Source organism: Ctenocephalides felis, unplaced genomic scaffold (genome assembly GCF_003426905.1).
Source record: "Ctenocephalides felis isolate EL2017-DRISC unplaced genomic scaffold, ASM342690v1 CF-g0.4_SCAFFOLD_01886, whole genome shotgun sequence".
Taxonomy (NCBI): Eukaryota; Metazoa; Arthropoda; class Insecta; order Siphonaptera; family Pulicidae; genus Ctenocephalides; species Ctenocephalides felis.
In genome coordinates, this window is record NW_020538040.1 from 142,353,126 (window position 1) to 142,371,290 (window position 18,165).

At 39.9% G+C, this 18,165-nt stretch overlaps 1 protein-coding gene and 22 non-coding genes across 23 annotated transcripts in view; 22 read left to right on the forward strand and 1 right to left on the reverse strand.

Annotated features, from left to right (window-relative positions):
* LOC113376008 overlaps positions 1-18,165 on the reverse strand; it is an 89,068-nt gene that overhangs the window by 48,263 nt on the left and 22,640 nt on the right. The window lies entirely within an intron of this gene.
* On the forward strand, positions 1,311-1,383 carry Trnam-cau. Its single transcript has one exon. It is a non-coding gene; the product is annotated as a tRNA-Met (tRNA).
* On the forward strand, positions 1,824-1,896 carry Trnam-cau. The gene has a single exon. It is a non-coding gene; the product is annotated as a tRNA-Met (tRNA).
* On the forward strand, positions 3,142-3,214 carry Trnam-cau. The gene has a single exon. It is a non-coding gene; the product is annotated as a tRNA-Met (tRNA).
* On the forward strand, positions 3,495-3,567 carry Trnam-cau. Its single transcript has one exon. It is a non-coding gene; the product is annotated as a tRNA-Met (tRNA).
* Positions 5,163-5,235, forward strand: Trnam-cau. Its single transcript has one exon. It is a non-coding gene; the product is annotated as a tRNA-Met (tRNA).
* On the forward strand, positions 6,025-6,097 carry Trnam-cau. Its single transcript has one exon. It is a non-coding gene; the product is annotated as a tRNA-Met (tRNA).
* Trnam-cau lies at positions 6,507-6,579 on the forward strand. Its single transcript has one exon. It is a non-coding gene; the product is annotated as a tRNA-Met (tRNA).
* Trnam-cau lies at positions 6,955-7,027 on the forward strand. The gene has a single exon. It is a non-coding gene; the product is annotated as a tRNA-Met (tRNA).
* On the forward strand, positions 7,260-7,332 carry Trnam-cau. Its single transcript has one exon. It is a non-coding gene; the product is annotated as a tRNA-Met (tRNA).
* On the forward strand, positions 7,918-7,990 carry Trnam-cau. Its single transcript has one exon. It is a non-coding gene; the product is annotated as a tRNA-Met (tRNA).
* Positions 8,252-8,324, forward strand: Trnam-cau. The gene has a single exon. It is a non-coding gene; the product is annotated as a tRNA-Met (tRNA).
* Positions 10,084-10,156, forward strand: Trnam-cau. Its single transcript has one exon. It is a non-coding gene; the product is annotated as a tRNA-Met (tRNA).
* On the forward strand, positions 10,437-10,509 carry Trnam-cau. The gene has a single exon. It is a non-coding gene; the product is annotated as a tRNA-Met (tRNA).
* Trnam-cau lies at positions 11,464-11,536 on the forward strand. The gene has a single exon. It is a non-coding gene; the product is annotated as a tRNA-Met (tRNA).
* Positions 11,945-12,017, forward strand: Trnam-cau. Its single transcript has one exon. It is a non-coding gene; the product is annotated as a tRNA-Met (tRNA).
* Trnam-cau lies at positions 12,283-12,355 on the forward strand. Its single transcript has one exon. It is a non-coding gene; the product is annotated as a tRNA-Met (tRNA).
* On the forward strand, positions 12,812-12,884 carry Trnam-cau. Its single transcript has one exon. It is a non-coding gene; the product is annotated as a tRNA-Met (tRNA).
* On the forward strand, positions 13,294-13,366 carry Trnam-cau. The gene has a single exon. It is a non-coding gene; the product is annotated as a tRNA-Met (tRNA).
* Trnam-cau lies at positions 13,632-13,704 on the forward strand. Its single transcript has one exon. It is a non-coding gene; the product is annotated as a tRNA-Met (tRNA).
* Trnam-cau lies at positions 14,496-14,568 on the forward strand. The gene has a single exon. It is a non-coding gene; the product is annotated as a tRNA-Met (tRNA).
* Trnam-cau lies at positions 16,084-16,156 on the forward strand. Its single transcript has one exon. It is a non-coding gene; the product is annotated as a tRNA-Met (tRNA).
* Trnam-cau lies at positions 17,754-17,826 on the forward strand. Its single transcript has one exon. It is a non-coding gene; the product is annotated as a tRNA-Met (tRNA).

Sequence of the window (18,165 nt, forward strand, 5' to 3'; positions counted from 1 at the left end):
GGTAGCGCAGTAGGCAGCGCGTAAGTCTCATAATCTTAAGGTCGTGAGTTCGATCCTCACTCGGGGCATCATGTTGTTGAAATAACTCATTGCTCTTTTGTAATATCATTGTATTTGTTACAAATCGTTAAAAATATTCGATTTTACATGTAGTGCTGACGAAGTTAGTACAGCCTCGGTAGCGCAGTAGGCAGCGCGTAAGTCTCATAATCTTAAGGTCGTGAGTTCGATCCTCCCGGGGCAACTCGTTTCTATTTTATAATATATTATTTGTGTATTTGTTACAAATCGTTAAAAATATTCGATTTTACATGTAGTGCTGACAGAGTTAGTACAGCCTCGGTAGCGCAGTAGGCAGCGCGTAAGTCTCATAATATTAAGGTCGTGAGTTCGATCCTCACTCGGGGCATCATGTTGTTGAAATAACTCATTGCTCTTTTTCAATATCATTGTATTTGTTGTGCTGACAAGGTTTGAACAGCCTCGGTAGCGCTGTAGGCAGCGCGTAAGTCTCATAATCTTAAGGTCGTGAGTTCGATCCTCACTCGGGGCATCATGTTGTTGAAATAACTCATTGCTCTTTTTTATATATTGTATTTGTTACAAATGGTTAAAAATATTCGGTTTTACATGTAATGCTGACAAAGTTAGTACAGCCTCGGTAGCGCAGTAGGCAGCGCGTAAGTCTCATAATCTTAAGGTCGTGAGTTCGATCCTCACCGGGGCAACTCGTTTCTATTTTATAATATTAGTGTATTTGTTACAAATCGTTAAAAATATTCGATTTTACATGTAGTGCTGACAGAGTTAGTACAGCTCGGTAGCGCAGTAGGCAGCGCGTAAGTCTCATAATCTTAAGGTCGTGAGTTCGATCCTCACTCGGGGCAACATTCAGTTGAATAACTCATTGCTATTTGTAATATCATTGTATTTGTTACAAATCGTTAAAAATATTCGATTTTACATGTAGTGCTGACAGAGTTAGTACAGCCTCGGTAGCGCAGTAGGCAGCGCGTAAGTCTCATAATCTTAAGGTCGTGAGTTCGATCCTCACTCGGGGCATCATGTTGTTGAAATAACTCATTGCTCTTTTTTAATATCATTGTATTTGTTGTGCTGACAAGGTTGAACAGCCTCGGTAGCGCAGTAGGCAGCGCGTAAGTCTCATAATCTTAAGGTCGTGAGTTCGATCCTCACTCGGGGCATCATGTTGTTGTGAAATAACTCATTGCTCTTTTTAATATCATTGTATTTGTTACAAATGGTTAAAAATATTCGATTTTACATGTAGTGCTGACAAAGTTAGTACAGCCTCGGTAGCGCAGTAGGCAGCGCGTAAGTCTCATAATCTTAAGGTCGTGAGTTCGATCCTCACCCGGGGCAACTCGTTTCTATTTATAATATTAGTGTATTTGTTACAAATCGTTAAAAATATTCGATTTTACATGTAGTGCTGACAGAGTTAGTACAGCCTCGGTAGCGCAGTAGGCAGCGCGTAAGTCTCATAATCTTAAGGTCGTGAGTTCGATCCTCACTCGGGACAACATTCAGTTGAATTAACATATTGCTCATTTGTAATATCATTGTATTTGTTACAAATCGTTAAAAATATTCGATTTTACATGTAGTGCTGACAGAGTTAGTACAGCCTCGGTAGCGCAGTAGGCAGCGCGTAAGTCTCATAATCTTAAGGTCGTGAGTTCGATCCTCACTCGGGGCAACATTCAGTTGAATTACTCATTGCTCTTTTGTAATATCATTGTATTTGTTACAAATCGTTAAAAATATTCGATTTTACATGTAGTGCTGACAGAGTTAGTACAGCCTCGGTAGCGCAGTAGGCAGCGCGTAAGTCTCATAATCTTAAGGTCGTGAGTTCGATCCTCACCCGGGGCATCATGTTGTTGAAATAACTCATTGCTCTTTTTTAATATCATTGTATTTGTTACAAATGGTTAAAAATATTTGATTTTACATGTAGTGCTGACGAAGTTAGTACAGCCTCGGTAGCGCAGTAGGCAGCGCGTAAGTCTCATAATCTTAAGGTCGTGAGTTCGATCCTCACTCGGGGCATCATGTTGTTGAAATAACTCATTGCTCTTTTTTAATATCATTGTATTTGTTGTGCTGACAAGGTTTGAACAGCCACGGTAGCGCAGTAGGCAGCGCGTAAGTCTCATAATCTTAAGGTCGGGAGTTCGATCCTCACCCGGGGTAACTCGTTCCTATTTTATAATATTAGTGTATTTGTTACAAATCGTTAAAAATATTCGATTTTACATGTAGTGCTGACAGAGTTAGTACAGCCTCGGTAGCGCAGTAGGCAGCGCGTAAGTCTCATAATCTTAAGGTCGTGAGTTCGATCCTCACTCGGGGCAACATTCAGTTGAATTAACTCATTGCTCTTTTGTAATATCATTGTATTTGATACAAATCGTTAAAAATATTCGATTTTACATGTAGTGCTGACAGAGTTAGTACAGCCTCGGTAGCGCAGTAGGCAGCGCGTGAGTCTCATAATCTTAAGGTAGTGAGTTCGATCCTCACCCGGGGCATCATGTTGTTGCAATAACTCATTGCTCATTTTATTATCACTGTATTTGTTACAAATCGTTAAAAATATTCGATTTTACATGTTGTCACTCGGGGCATCATGTTGTTGAAATAACTCATTGCTCTTTTTTAATATCATTGTATTTGTTGTGCTGACAAGGTTTGAACAGCCTTGGTAGCGCAACAGGCAGCGCGTAAGTCTCATAATCTTGAGGTCGTGATTTCGATCCTCACTCGGGGCATCATGTTGTTGAAATAACTCATTGCTCTTTTTTAATATTATTGTATTTGTTACAAATGGTTAAAAATATTCGGTTTTAAATGTTGTCACTCGGGGCATCATGTTGTTGAAATAACTCATTGCTCTTTTTTAATATCATTGTATTTGTTGTGCTGACAAGGTTTGAACAGCCTTGGTAGCGCAAGTAGGCAGCGCGTAAGTCTCATAATCTTGAGGTCGTGAGTTCGATCCTCACTCGGGGCATCATGTTGTTGAAATAACTCATTGCTCTTTTGTAATATCATTGTATTTGTTACAAATCGTTAAAAATATTTGATTTTACATGTAGTGCTGACAGAGTTAGTACAGCCTCGGTAGCGCAGTAGGCAGCGCGTAAGTCTCATAATCTTAAGGTCGTGAGTTCGATCCTCACCCGGGGCATCATGTTGTTGAAATAACTCATTGCTCATTTTAGTATCATTGTATTTGTTACAAATCGTTAAAAATATTCGATTTTACATGTGGTACTGACAAGGTTTGAACAGCCTTGGTAGCGCAGTAGGCAGCGCGTAAGTCTCATAATCTTAAGGTCGTGAGTTCGATCCTCACTCGGGGCATCATGTTGTTGAAATAACTCATTGCTCTTTTTTAATATTATTGTATTTGTTACAAATGGTTAAAAATATTCGGTTTTACATGTAGTGCTGACGAAGTTAGTACAGCCTCGGTAGCGCAGTGGGCAGCGCGTAAGTCTCATAATCTTAAGGTCGGGAGTTCGATCCTCACCCGGGGCAACTCGTTCCTATTTTATAATATTAGTGTATTTGTTACAAATCGTTAAAAATATTCGATTTTACATGTAGTGCTGACAATGTTAGTACAGCCTCGGTAGCGCAGTAGGCAGCGCGTAAGTCTCATAATCTTAAGGTCGTGAGTTCGATCCTCACCGGGGCAACTCGTTTCTATTTTATAATATAGTGTATTTGTTACAAATCGTTAAAAATATTCGATTTTACATGTAGTGCTGACAGAGTTAGTACAGCCTCGGTAGCGCAGTAGGCAGCGCGTAAGTCTCATAATCTTAAGGTCGTGAGTTCGATCCTCACTCGGGGCATCATTTGTTGAATAACTCATTGCTCTTTTGTAATATCATTGTATTTGTTACAAATCGTTAAAAATATTCGATTTTACATGTAGTGCTGACAGAGTTAGTACAGCCTCGGTAGCGCAGTAGGCAGCGCTTAAGTCTCATAATCGAAAGGTCGTGAGTTCGATCCTCACTCGGGGCATCATGTTGTTGCAATAACTCATTGCTCATTTTAGTATTACTGTATTTGTTACAAATCGTTAAAAATATTCGATTTTACATGTTGTGCTGACAAAGTTTGAACAGCCTCGGTAGCGCAGTAGGCAGCGCCTAAGTCTCATAATCTTAAGGTCGTGAGTTCGATCCTCACCCGGGGCAACATTCAGTTGAATTAACTCATTGCTCTTTTGTAATATCATTGTATTTGTTACAAATCGTTAAAAATATTCGATTTTACATGTAGTGCTGACAAATTTAGTACAGCCTCGGTAGCGCAGTAGGCAGCGCGTAAGTCTCATGATCTTAAGGTCGTGAGTTCGATCCTCACTCGGGGCATCATGTTGTTGAAATAACTCATTGCTCTTTTTTAATATTATTGTATTTGTTACGAATGGTTAAAAATATTCGATTTTACATGTAGTGCTGACAAAGTTAGTACAGCCTCGGTAGCGCAGTAGGCAGCGCGTAAGTCTCATAGTCTTAAGGTCGTGAGTTCGATCCTCACCCGGGGCAACTCGTTTCTATTTTGTAATATCATTGTATTTGTTACAAATCGTTAAAAATATTCGATTTTACATGTAGTGCTGACAAAGTTAGTACAGCCTCGGTAGCGCAGTAGGCAGCGCGTAAGTCTCATAGTCTTAAGGTCGTGAGTTCGATCCTCACCCGGGGCAACTTGTTTCTATTTTATAATATTAGTGTATTTGTTACAAATCGTTAAAAATATTCGATTTTACATGTAGTGCTGACTGAGTTAGTACAGCCTCGGTAGCGCAGTAGGCAGCGCGTAAGTCTCATAATCTTAAGGTCGTGAGTTCGATCCTCACTCGGGGCATCATGTTGTTGAAATAACCCATTGCTCTTTTTTAATATCATTGTATTTGTTGTGCTGACAAGGTTTGAACAGCCTCGGTAGCGCAGTAGGCAGCGCGTAAGTCTCATAATCTTAAGGTCGTGAGTTCGATCCTCACTCGGGGCATCATGTTGTTGAAATAACTCATTGCTCTTTTTTAATATTATTGTATTTGTTACAAATGGTTAAAAATATTCGATTTTACATGTAGTGCTGACAAAGTTAGTACAGCCTCGGTAGCGCAGTAGGCAGCGCGTAAGTCTCATAATCTTAAGGTCGTGAGTTCGATCCTCACCCGGGGCAACTCGTTTCTATTTTATAATATTAGTGTATTTGTTACAAATCGTTAAAATATTCGATTTTACATGTAGTGCTGACAGAGTTAGTACAGCCTCGGTAGCGCAGTAGGCAGCGCGTAAGTCTCATAATCTTAAGGTCGTGAGTTCGATCCTCACTCGGGGCAACATTCAGTTGAATTAACTCATTGCTCTTTGTAATATCATTGTATTTGTTACAAATCGTTAAAAATATTCGATTTTACATGTAGTGCTGACAGAGTTAGTACAGCCTCGGTAGCGCAGTAGGCAGCGCGTAAGTCTCATAATCTTAAGGTCGTGAGTTCGATCCTCACCGGGGCATCATGTTGTTGAATAACTCATTGCTCTTTTAGTATCATTGTATTTGTTACAAATCGTTAAAAATATTCGATTTTACATGTAGTGCTGACAAAGTTAGTACAGCCTCGGTAGCGCAGTAGGCAGCGCGTAAGTCTCATAATCTTAAGGTCGTGAGTTCGATCCACACTCGGGGCAACATTTGTTGAAATAACTCATTGCTCTTTTGTAATATCATTGTATTTGTTACAAATCGTTAAAAATATTCGATTTTACATGTAGTGCTGACAAAGTTAGTACAGCCTCGGTAGCGCAGTAGGCAGCGCGTAAGTCTCATAATCTTAAGGTCGTGAGTTCGATCCTCACTCGGGGCATCATGTTGTTGAAATAACTCATTGCTCTTTTTTAATATTATTGTATTTGTTACAAATGGTTAAAAATATTCGATTTTACATGTAGTGCTGACAAAGTTAGTACAGCCTCGGTAGCGCAGTAGGCAGCGCGTAAGTCTCATAATCTTAAGGTCGTGAGTTCGATCCTCACCCGGGGCAACTCGTTTCTATTTTATAATATTAGTGTATTTGTTACAAATCGTTAAAAATATTCGATTTTACATGTAGTGCTGACAGAGTTAGTACAGCCTCGGTAGCGCAGTAGGCAGCGCGTAAGTCTCATAATCTTAAGGTCGTGAGTTCGATCCTCACTCGGGGCATCATGTTGTTGAAATAACTCATTGCTCTTTTTTAATATCATTGTATTTGTTGTGCTGACAAGGTTTGAACAGCCTCGGTAGCGCAGTAGGCAGCGCGTAAGTCTCATAATCTTAAGGTCGTGAGTTCGATCCTCACTCGGGGCATCATGTTGTTGAAATAACTCATTGCTCTTTTTTAATATTATTGTATTTGTTACAAATGGTTAAAAATATTCGATTTTACATGTAGTGCTGACAAAGTTAGTACAGCCTCGGTAGCGCAGTAGGCAGCGCGTAAGTCTCATAATCTTAAGGTCGTGAGTTCGATCCTCACCCGGGGCAACTCGTTTCTATTTTATAATATTAGTGTATTTGTTACAAATCGTTAAAAATATTCGATTTTACATGTAGTGCTGACAGAGTTAGTACAGCCTCGGTAGCGCAGTAGGCAGCGCGTAAGTCTCATAATCTTAAGGTCGTGAGTTCGATCCTCACTCGGGGCATCATGTTGTTGAAATAACTCATTGCTCTTTTTAATATCATTGTATTTGTTGTGCTGACAAGGTTTGAACAGCCTCGGTAGCGCAGTAGGCAGCGCGTAAGTCTCATAATCTTAAGGTCGTGAGTTCGATCCTCACTCGGGGCATCATGTTGTTGAAATAACTCATTGCTCTTTTTTAATATCATTGTATTTGTTGTGCTAAAAGGTTTGTAACAGCCTCGGTAGCGCAGTAGGCAGCGCGTAAGTCTCATAATCTTAAGGTCGTGAGTTCGATCCTCATCCGGGGCGACTCGTTTCTATTTTATAATATTAGTGTATTTGTTACAAATCGTTAAAAATATTCGATTTTACATGTAGTGCTGACAGAGTTAGTACAGCCTCGGTAGCGCAGTAGGCAGCGCGTAAGTCTCATAATCTTAAGGTCGTGAGTTCGATCCTCACTCGGGGCATCATTGTTGTTGAAATAACTCATTGCTCTTTTTTAAAATCATTGTATTTGTTGTGCTGACAAGTTAGTACAGCCTCGGTAGCGCAGTAGGCAGCGCGTAAGTCTCATAATCTTAAGGTCGTGAGTTCGATCCTCACCCGGGGCAACTGTTTCTATTTTTTAATATTAGTGTATTTGTTACAAATCGTTAAAAATATTCGATTTTACATGTAGTGCTGACAGAGTTAGTACAGCCTCGGTAGCGCAGTAGGCAGCGCGTAAGTCTCATAATCTTAAGGTCGTGAGTTCGATCCTCACTCGGGGCAACATTCAGTTGAATTAACTCATTGCTCTTTTGTAATATCATTGTATTTGTTACAAATCGTTAAAAATATTCGATTTTACATGTAGTGCTGACAGAGTTAGTACAGCCTCGGTAGCGCAGTAGGCAGCGCGTAAGTCTCATAATCTTAAGGTCGTGAGTTCGATCCTCACTCGGGGCATCATGTTGTTGAAATAACCCATTGCTCTTTTTTAATATCATTGTATTTGTTGTGCTGACAAGGTTTGAACAGCCTCGGTAGCGCAGTAGGTAGCGCGTAAGTCTCATAATCTTAAGGTCGTGAGTTCGATGCTCACTCGGGGCATCATGTTGTTGAAATAACTCATTGCTCTTTTTTAATATTATTGTATTTGTTACAAATGGTTAAAAATATTCGATTTTACATGTAGTGCTGACAAAGTTAGTACAGCCTCGGTAGCGCAGTAGGCAGCGCGTAAGTCTCATAATCTTAAGGTCGTGAGTTCGATCCTCACCCGGGGCAACTCGTTTCTATTTTATAATATTAGTGTATTTGTTACAAATCGTTAAAAATATTCGATTTTACATGTAGTGCTGACAGAGTTAGTACAGCTTCGGTAGCGCAGTAGGCAGCGCGTCTCATAATCTTAAGGTCGTGAGTTCGATCCTCACTCGGGGCAACATTCAGTTGAATTAACTCATTGTTCTTTTGTAATATCATTGTATTTGTTACAAATCGTTAAAAATATTCGATTTTACATGTAGTGCTGACAGAGTTAGTACAGCCTCGGTAGCGCAGTAGGCAGCGCGTAAGTCTCATAATCTTAAGGTCGTGAGTTCGATCCTCACCCGGGGCATCATGTTGTTGCAATAACTCATTGATCATTTTAGTATCACTGCATTTGTTACAAATCGTTAAAAATATTCGATTTTACATGTAGTGCTGACAAAGTTAGTACAGCCTCGGTAGCGCAGTAGGCAGCGCGTAAGTCTCATAATCTTAAGGTCGTGAGTTCGATCCTCACTCGGGGCATCATGTTGTTGAAATAACTCATTGCTCTTTTTTAATATTATTGTATTTGTTACAAATGGTTAAAAATATTCGATTTTACATGTAGTGCTGACAAAGTTAGTACAGCCTCGGTAGCGCAGTAAGCAGCGCGTAAGTCTCATAATCTTAAGGTCGTGAGTTCGATCCTCACCCGGGGCAACTCGTTTGTATTTTATAATATTAGTGTATTTGTTACAAATCGTTAAAAATATTCGATTTTACATGTAGTGCTGACAGAGTTAGTACAGCCTCGGTAGCGCAGTAGTCTCATAATCTTAAGGTCGTGAGTTCGATCCTCACTCGGGGCAACATTCAGTTGAATTAACTCATTGCTCTTTTGTAATATCATTGTATTTGTTACAAATCGTTAAAAATATTTGATTTTACATGTAGTGCTGAAAGAGTTAGTACAGCCTCGGTAGCGCAGTAGGCAGCGCGTAAGTCTCATAATCTTAAGGTCGTGAGTTCGATCCTCACTCGGGGCATCATGTTGTTGAAATAACCCATTGCTCTTTTTTAATATCATTGTATTTGTTGTGCTGACAAGGTTTGAACAGCCTCGGTAGCGCAGTAGGCAGCGCGTAAGTCTCATAATCTTAAGGTCGTGAGTTCGATCCTCACTCGGGGCATCATGTTGTTGAAATAACTCATTGCTCTTTTTTAATATTATTGTATTTGTTACAAATGGTTAAAAATATTCGATTTTACATGTAGTGCTGACAAAGTTAGTACAGCCTCGGTAGCGCAGTAGGCAGCGCGTAAGTCTCATAATCTTAAGGTCGTGAGTTCGATCCTCACTCGGGGCAACATTCAGTTGAATTAACTCATTGCTCTTTTGTAATATCATTGTATTTGTTACAAATCGTTAAAAATATTCGATTTTACATGTAGTGCTGACAGAGTTAGTACAGCCTCGGTAGCGCAGTAGGCAGCGCGTGAGTCTCATAATCTTAAGGTAGTGAGTTCGATCCTCACCCGGGGCATCATGTTGTTGCAATAACTCATTGCTCATTTTATTATCACTGTATTTGTTACAAATCGTTAAAAATATTCGATTTTACATGTTGTCACTCGGGGCATCATGTGTTGAAAATAACTCTTGCTCTTTTTTAATATCATTGTATTTGTTGTGATGACAAGGTTGAACAGCTTGGTAGCGCAACAGGCAGCGCGTAAGTCTCATAATCTTGAGGTCGTGATTTCGATCCTCACTCGGGGCATCATGTTGTTGAAATAACTCATTGCTCTTTTTTAATATTATTGTATTTGTTACAAATGGTTAAAAATATTCGGTTTTACATGTTGTCACTCGGGGCATCATGTTGTTGAAATAACTCATTGCTCTTTTTTAATATCATTGTATTTGTTGTGCTGACAAGGTTTGAACAGCCTTGGTAGCGCAACAGGCAGCGCATAAGTCTCATAATCTTGAGGTCGTGAGTTCGATCCTCACTCGGGGCATCATGTTGTTGAAATAACTCATTGCTCTTTTGTAATATCATTGTATTTGTTACAAATCGTTAAAAATATTTGATTTTACATGTAGTGCTGACAGAGTTAGTACAGCCTCGGTAGCGCAGTAGGCAGCGCGTAAGTCTCATAATCTTAAGGTCGTGAGTTCGATCCTCACCCGGGGCATCATGTTGTTGAAATAACTCATTGCTCATTTTAGTATCATTGTATTTGTTACAAATCGTTAAAAATATTCGATTTTACATGTGGTACTGACAAGGTTTGAACAGCCTTGGTAGCGCAGTAGGCAGCGCGTAAGTCTCATAATCTTAAGGTCGTGAGTTCGATCCTCACTCGGGGCATCATGTTGTTGAAATAACTCATTGCTCTTTTTTAATATTATTGTATTTGTTACAAATGGTTAAAAATATTCGGTTTTACATGTAGTGCTGACGAAGTTAGTACAGCCTCGGTAGCGCAGTGGGCAGCGCGTAAGTCTCATAATCTTAAGGTCGGGAGTTCGATCCTCACCCGGGGCAACTCGTTCCTATTTTATAATATTAGTGTATTTGTTACAAATCGTTAAAAATATTCGATTTTACATGTAGTGCTGACAATGTTAGTACAGCCTCGGTAGCGCAGTAGGCAGCGCGTAAGTCTCATAATCTTAAGGTCGTGAGTTCCATCCTCACCCGGGGCAACTCGTTTCTATTTTATAATATTAGTGTATTTGTTACAAATCGTTAAAAAATATTCGATTTTACATGTAGTGCTGACAGAGTTAGTACAGCCTCGGTAGCGCAGTAGGCAGCGCGTAAGTCTCATAATCTTAAGGTCGTGAGTTCGATCCTCACTCGGGGCAACATTCAGTTGAAGTAACTCATTGCTCTTTTGTAATATCATTGTATTTGTCACAAATCGTTAAAAATATTCGATTTTACATGTAGTGCTGACAGAGTTAGTACAGCCTCGGTAGCGCAGTAGGCAGCGCTTAAGTCTCATAATCGAAAGGTCGTGAGTTCGATCCTCACGCGGGGCATCATGTTGTTGCAATAACTCATTGCTCATTTTAGTATTACTGTATTTGTTACAAATCGTTAAAAATATTCGATTTTACATGTTGTGCTGACAAAGTTTGAACAGCCTCGGTAGCGCAGTAGGCAGCGCCTAAGTCTCATAATCTTAAGGTCGTGAGTTCGATCCTCACCCGGGGCAACATTCAGTTGAATAACTCATTGCTCTTTTGTAATTCATTGTATTTGTTACAAATCGTTAAAAATATTCGATTTTACATGTAGTGCTGACAATTTAGTACAGCCTCGGTAGCGCAGTAGGCAGCGCGTAAGTCTCATAATCTTAAGGTCGTGAGTTCGATCCTCACTCGGGGCATCATGTTGTTGAAATAACTCATTGCTCTTTTTTAATATCATTGTATTTGTTACAAATGGTTAAAAATATTCGATTTTACATGTAGTGCTGACAAAGTTAGTACAGCCTCGGTAGCGCAGTAGGCAGCGCGTAAGTCTCATAATCTTAAGGTCGTGAGTTCGATCCTCACCCGGGGCAACTCGTTCTATTTTATAATATTAGTGTATTTGTTACAAATCGTTAAAAATATTCGATTTTACATGTAGTGCTGACTGAGTTAGTACAGCCTCGGTAGCGCAGTAGGCAGCGCGTAAGTCTCATAATCTTAAGGTCGTGAGTTCGATCCTCACTCGGGGCATCATGTTGTTGAAATAACCCATTGCTCTTTTTTAATATCATTGTATTTGTTGTGCTGACAAGGTTTGAACAGCTTCGGTAGCGCAGTAGGCAGCGCGTAAGTCTCATAATCTTAAGGTCGTGAGTTCGATGCTCACTCGGGGCATCATGTTGTTGAAATAACTCATTGCTCTTTTTTAATATTATTGTATTTGTTACAAATGGTTAAAAATATTCGATTTTACATGTAGTGCTGACAAAGTTAGTACAGCCTCGGTAGCGCAGTAGGCAGCGCGTAAGTCTCATAATCTTAAGGTCGTGAGTTCGATCCTCACCCGGGGCAACTCGTTTCTATTTTATAATATTAGTGTATTTGTTACAAATCGTTAAAAATATTCGATTTTACATGTAGTGCTGACAGAGTTAGTACAGCCTCGGTAGCGCAGTAGGCAGCGCGTAAGTCTCATAATCTTAAGGTCGTGAGTTCGATCATCACTCGGGGCAACATTCAGTTGAATTAACTCATTGTTCTTTTGTAATATCATTGTATTTGTTACAAATCGTTAAAAATATTCGATTTTACATGTAGTGCTGACAGAGTTAGTACAGCCTCGGTAGCGCAGTAGGCAGCGCGTAAGTCTCATAATCTTAAGGTCGTGAGTTCGATCCTCACCCGGGGCATCATGTTGTTGCAATAACTCATTGATCATTTTAGTATCACTGCATTTGTTACAAATCGTTAAAAATATTCGATTTTACATGTAGTGCTGACAAAGTTAGTACAGCCTCGGTAGCGCAGTAGGCAGCGCGTAAGTCTCATAATCTTAAGGTCGTGATCTGATCCACACTCGGGGCAACATTCAGTTGAAGTAACTCATTGCTCTTTTGTAATATCATTGTATTTGTTACAAATCGTTAAAAATATTCGATTTTACATGTAGTGCTGACAAAGTTAGTACAGCCTCGGTAGCGCAGTAGGCAGCGCGTAAGTCTCATGATCTTAAGGTCGTGAGTTCGATCCTCACTCGGGGCATCATGTTGTTGAAATAACTCATTGCTCTTTTTTAATATTATTGTATTTGTTACGAATGGTTAAAAATATTCGATTTTACATGTAGTGCTGACAAAGTTAGTACAGCCTCGGTAGCGCAGTAGGCAGCGCGTAAGTCTCATAATCTTAAGGTCGTGAGTTCGATCCTCACCCGGGGCAACTCGTTTCTATTTTATAATATTAGTGTATTTGTTACAAATCGTTAAAAATATTCGATTTTACATGTAGTGCTGACAGAGTTAGTACAGCCTCGGTAGCGCAGTAGGCAGCGCGTAAGTCTCATAATCTTAAGGTCGTGAGTTCGATCCTCACTCGGGGCATCATGTTGTTGAAATAACCCATTGCTCTTTTTTAATATCATTGTATTTGTTGTGCTGACAAGGTTTGAACAGCCTCGGTAGCGCAGTAGGCAGCGCGTAAGTCTCATAATCTTAAGGTCGTGAGTTCGATGCTCACTCGGGGCATCATGTTGTTGAAATAACTCATTGCTCTTTTTTAATATTATTGTATTTGTTACAAATGGTTAAAAATATTCGATTTTACATGTAGTGCTGACAAAGTTAGTACAGCCTCGGTAGCGCAGTAGGCAGCGCGTAAGTCTCATAATCTTAAGGTCGTGAGTTCGATCCTCACCCGGGGCAACTCGTTTCTATTTTATAATATTAGTGTATTTGTTACAAATCGTTAAAAATATTCGATTTTACATGTAGTGCTGACAGAGTTAGTACAGCCTCGGTAGCGCAGTAGGCAGCGCGTAAGTCTCATAATCTTAAGGTCGTGAGTTCGATCCTCACTCGGGGCAACATTCAGTTGAATTAACTCATTGTTCTTTTGTAATATCATTGTATTTGTTACAAATCGTTAAAAATATTCGATTTTACATGTAGTGCTGACAGAGTTAGTACAGCCTCGGTAGCGCAGTAGGCAGCGCGTAAGTCTCATAATCTTAAGGTCGTGAGTTCGATCCTCACCCGGGGCATCATGTTGTTGCAATAACTCATTGCTCATTTTAGTATCACTGTATTTGTTACAAATCGTTAAAAATATTCGATTTTACATGTAGTGCTGACAAAGTTAGTACAGCCTCGGTAGCGCAGTAGGCAGCGCGTAAGTCTCATGATCTTAAGGTCGTGAGTTCGATCCTCACTCGGGGCATCATGTTGTTGAAATAACTCATTGCTCTTTTTTAATATTATTGTATTTGTTACAAATGTTAAAAATATTCGATTTTACATGTAGTGCTGACAAAGTTAGTACAACCTCGGTAGCGCAGTAGCAGCGCGTAAGTCTCATAATCTTAAGGTCGTGAGTTCGATCCTCACCCGGGCAACTCGTTTCTATTTTATAATATTAGTGTATTTGTTACAAATCGTTAAAAATATTCGATTTTACATGTAGTGCTGACAGAGTTAGTACAGCCTCGGTAGCGCAGTAGGCAGCGCGTAAGTCTCATAATCTTAAGGTCGTGAGTTCGATCCTCACTCGGGGCAACATTCATTGAATTAACTCATTGCTCTTTTGTAATATCATTGTATTTGTTACAAATCGTTAAAAATATTTGATTTTACATGTAGTGCTGAAAGAGTTAGTACAGCCTCGGTAGCGCAGTAGGCAGCGCGTAAGTCTCATGATCTTAAGGTCGTGAGTTCGATCCTCACTCGGGGCAACATTCAGTTGAGTTAACTCATTGCTCTTTTGTAATATCATTGTATTTGTTACAAATCGTTAAAAATATTCGATTTTACATGTGGTGCTGACAAAGTTAGTACAGCCTCGGTAGCGCAGTAGGCAGCGCGTAAGTCTCATAATCTTAAGGTCGTGAGTTCGATCCTCACCCGGGGCATCATGTTGTTGAAATAACTCATTGCTCATTTTAGTATCATTGTATTTGTTACAAATCGTTAAAAATATTCGATTTTACATGTGGTGCTGACAAAGTTAGTACCGCCTCGGTAGCGCAGTAGGCAGCGCGTAAGTCTCATAATCTTAAGGTCGTGAGTTCGATCCTCACTCGGGGCATCATGTTGTTGAAATAACTCATTGCTCTTTTTTAATATCATTGTATTTGTTGTGCTGACAAGGTTTGAACAGCCTTGGTAGCGCAACAGGCAGCGCGTAAGTCTCATAATCTTGAGGTCGTGAGTTCGATCCTCACTCGGGGCATCATGTTGTTGAAATAACTCATTGCTCTTTTTTAATATCATTGTATTTGTTGTGCTGACAAGGTTTGAACAGCCTCGGTAGCGCATTAGGCAGCGCGTAAGTCTCATAATCTTAAGGTCGTGAGTTCGATCCTCATCCGGGGCAACTCGTTTCTATTTATAATATTGTTGTATTTGTTACAAATCGTTAAAAATATTCGATTTTACATGTAGTGCTGACAGAGTTAGTACAGCTTCGGTAGCGCAGTAGGCAGCGCGTAAGTCTCATAATCTTAAGGTCGTGAGTTCGATCCTCACCAGGGGCAACTCGTTTCTATTTTATAATATTAGTGTATTTGTTACAAATCGTTAAAAATATTCGATTTTACATGTAGTGCTGACAGAGTTAGTACAGCCTCGGTAGCGCAGTAGGCAGCGCGTAAGTCTCATAATCTAAAGGTCGTGAGTTCGATCCTCACTCGGGGCATCATGTTGTTGAAATAACTCATTGCTCTTTTTTAATATCATTGTATTTGTTGTGCTGACAAGGTTTGAACAGCCTCGGTAGCGCATTAGGCAGCGCGTAAGTCTCATAATCTTAAGGTCGTGAGTTCGATCCTCACCCGGGGCAACTCGTTTCTATTTTATAATATTAGTGTATTTGTTACAAATCGTTAAAAATATTCGATTTTACATGTAGTGCTGACAGAGTTAGTACAGCCTCGGTAGCGCAGTAGGCAGCGCGTAAGTCTCATAATCTTAAGGTCGTGAGTTCGATCCTCACTCGGGGCAACATTCAGTTGAATTAACTCATTGCTCTTTTGTAATATCATTCGTATTTGTTACAAATCGTTAAAAATATTCGATTTTACATGTAGTGCTGACAGAGTTAGTACAGCCTCGGTAGCGCAGTAGGCAGCGCGTAAGTCTCATAATCTTAAGGTCGTGAGTTCGATCCTCACTCGGGGCATCATGTTGTTGAAATACCCATTGCTCTTTTTTAATATCATTGTATTTGTTGTGCTGACGAGGTTTGAACAGCCTCGGTAGCGCAGTAGGTAGCGCGTAAGTCTCATAATCTTAGGTCGTGAGTTCGATCCTCACTCGGGGCATCATGTTGTTGAAATAACTCATTGCTCTTTTTAATATTATGTATTTGTTACAAATGGTTAAAAATATTCGATTTTACATGTAGTGCTGACAAAGTTGGTACAGCAGCCTCGGTAGCGCAGTAGGCAGCGCGTAAGTCTCATAATCTTAAGGTCGTGAGTTCGATCCTCACCCGGGGCAACTCGTTTTTATTTTATAATATTAGTGTATTTGTTACAAATCGTTAAAAATATTCGATTTTACATGTAGTGCTGACAGAGTTAGTACAGCTTCGGTAGCGCAGTAGGCAGCGCAAGTCTCATAATCTTAAGGTCGTGAGTTCGATCCTCACTCGGGGCAACATTCAGTTAAATTAACTCATTGTTCTTTTGTAATATCATTGTATTTGTTACAAATCGTTAAAAATATTCGATTTTACATGTAGTGCTGACAGAGTTAGTACAGCCTCGGTAGCGCAGTAGGCAGCGCGTAAGTCTCATAATCTTAAGGTCGTGAGTTCGATCCTCACCCGGGCATCATGTTGTTGCAATAACTCATTGATCATTTTAGTATCACTGCATTTGTTACAAATCGTTAAAAATATTCGATTTTACATGTAGTGCTGACAAAGTTAGTACAGTCTCGGTAGCGCAGTAGGCAGCGCGTAAGTCTCATGATCTTAAGGTCGTGAGTTCGATCCTCACTCGGGGCATCATGTTGTTGAAATAACTCATGCTCTTTTTTAATATATTGTATTTGTTACAAATCGTTAAAAATATTCGATTTTACATGTAGTGCTGACAGAGTTAGTACAGCCTCGGTAGCGCAGTAGGCAGCGCGTAAGTCTCATAATCTTAAGGTCGTGAGTTCGATCCTCACTCGGGGCATCATGTTGTGTTGAAATAACCCATTGGCTCTTTTTAATATCATTGTATTTGTTGTGCTGACAAGGTTTGAACAGCCTCGGTAGCGCAGTAGGCAGCGCGTAAGTCTCATAATCTTAAGGTCGTGAGTTCGATCCTCACTCGGGGCATCATGTTGTTGAATAACTCATTGCTCTTTTGTAATATCATTGTATTTGTTACAAATGGTTAAAAAATATTCGATTTTACATGTAGTGCTGACAAAGTTAGTACAGCCTCGGTAGCGCAGTAGGCAGCGCGTAAGTCTCATAATCTTAAGGTCGTGAGTTCGATCCTCACCGGGGCAACTCGTTTCTATTTTATTTATATATTAGTGTATTTGTTACAAATCGTTAAAAATATTCGATTTTACATGTAGTGCTGACAGAGTTAGTACAGCCTCGGTAGCGCAGTAGGCAGCGCGTAAGTCTCATAATCTTAAGGTCGTGAGTTCGATCCTCACTCGGGGCAACATTCAGTTGAATTAACTCATTGCTCATTTGTAATATCATTGTATTTGTTACAAATCGTTAAAAATATTCGATTTTACATGTAGTGCTGACAGAGTTAGTACAGCCTCGGTAGCGCAGTAGGCAGCGCGTAAGTCTCATAATCTTAAGGTCGTGAGTTCGATCCTCACTCGGGGCATCATGTTGTTGAATAACTCATTGCTCTTTTTTTAATATCATTGTATTTTGTTGTGCTGAACAAGGTTTGAAACAGCCTCGGTAGCGCAGTAGCAGCGCGTAAGTCTCATATCTTAAGGTCGTGAGTTCGATCCTCACTCGGGGCATCATGTTGTTGAAATAACTCATTGCTCTTTTTTAATATCATTGTATTTGTTAAAATGGTTAAAAATATTCGATTTTACATGTAGTGCTGACAAAGTTAGTACAGCCTCGGTAGCGCAGTAGGCAGCGCGTAAGTCTCATAATCTTAAGGTCGTGAGTTCGATCCTCACCCGGGGCAACTCGTTTTCTATTTTAATAATATGTGTATTTGTTACAAATCGTTAAAAATATTCGATTTTACATGTAGTGCTGACAGAGTTAGTACAGCCTCGGTAGCGCAGTAGGCAGCGCGTAAGTCTCATAATCTTAAGGTCGTGAGTTCGATCCTCACTCGGGCAACATTCAGTTGAATTACTCATTGCTCTTTTGTAATATCATTGTATTTGTTACAAATCGTTAAAAATATTCGATTTTACATGTATGCTGACAGAGTTAGTACAGCCTCGGTAGCGCAGTAGGCAGCGCGTAATTCTCATAATCTTAGGTCGTGAGTTCGATCCTCACTCGGGGCAACATT